Raw genomic sequence first — 1,088 nt, 5'->3', positions numbered from 1 at the left:
TCACAAGAACATACTAAACAATAAACCTTGCTTAATATATTTTTATTCTGAGATTTACTAAACCACAAAAATCTAGTATATGCTAATTATGAACATTCCTCGACAAACACCTTTAAAAAAGTGTTTATTTTAGGCTTAGTACCAAACCATAAACCAGTTAACAACACATGCTTCCTTTAAATATTAAAAGGCAACTCATTAATAACACATTGCAAAGACCAAATACTTTTTGAAGATGATTTGAAAGCACTTGGTCCATCACAATTCCATGTTACTGACATATTTATTGTCTGTTGCAATTCTGCAATAGATTTATACGAAGATCCATAATAAATGTCCTCAATATTTTTGGCATTATATTTACTTCGATCAAACTGATACTAAATAAGGTCAAATAAATTACTACTTTCTAACATTTCACGTAACTGATGTTCAAGTGGCAGCACAATAAAAAAATCTCTATTCAAACTGTTTTGTACATCAACTTCACAAACTGGGCAAACATCAAAATCACTTACAGTGGTACCCAAATATGTACAAGTAGAGCATTTATTACAATAAAAATATTGTTCCAATTTGCCTTGGTAGACACCAAACATATTATTAAACAAATATCTAGTTTTTGGTAACAATAAATTAGGTATAAAAATATGCAAAAGGCTGAGCAAATCATCCAAAGCAAGTTTCGTCAAGCTATGCCGCAAAACAAAGACCATTATAAGTGTGATTACACCGCCAACTGTAATTGCAGAATCAGGTAACATTTTTTCTTCATATAGAGGATTGTCAAACAAATTACCATGATATTCATTATGGTTTTCACCAGAGTTATCACTATTATCTGATTCACAAGACAATACATCATAAAATTAATATATACATACTAATTAATTTTCTTTATTTTTAAATTTAATTACACCTATAATTATTATCTATTATAATTTACTTTATAATTATGCATTAACACACAACCATTTGAGTGTTCTATATAAATGTTATCAGCAAGCTGGTAACATTTATATAGAAAAAAACAGAAATGAATATATTTAAATTTATAAATAATAGTTATAAGATTCATACCTCTTCCT

Source organism: Hydra vulgaris, chromosome 08, assembly GCF_038396675.1.
Source record: "Hydra vulgaris chromosome 08, alternate assembly HydraT2T_AEP".
In the NCBI taxonomy this organism is placed as follows: Eukaryota; Metazoa; Cnidaria; class Hydrozoa; order Anthoathecata; family Hydridae; genus Hydra; species Hydra vulgaris.
The sequence above is the reverse complement of the archived record's forward strand: the minus strand, read 5'-3'. Positions refer to the sequence as shown.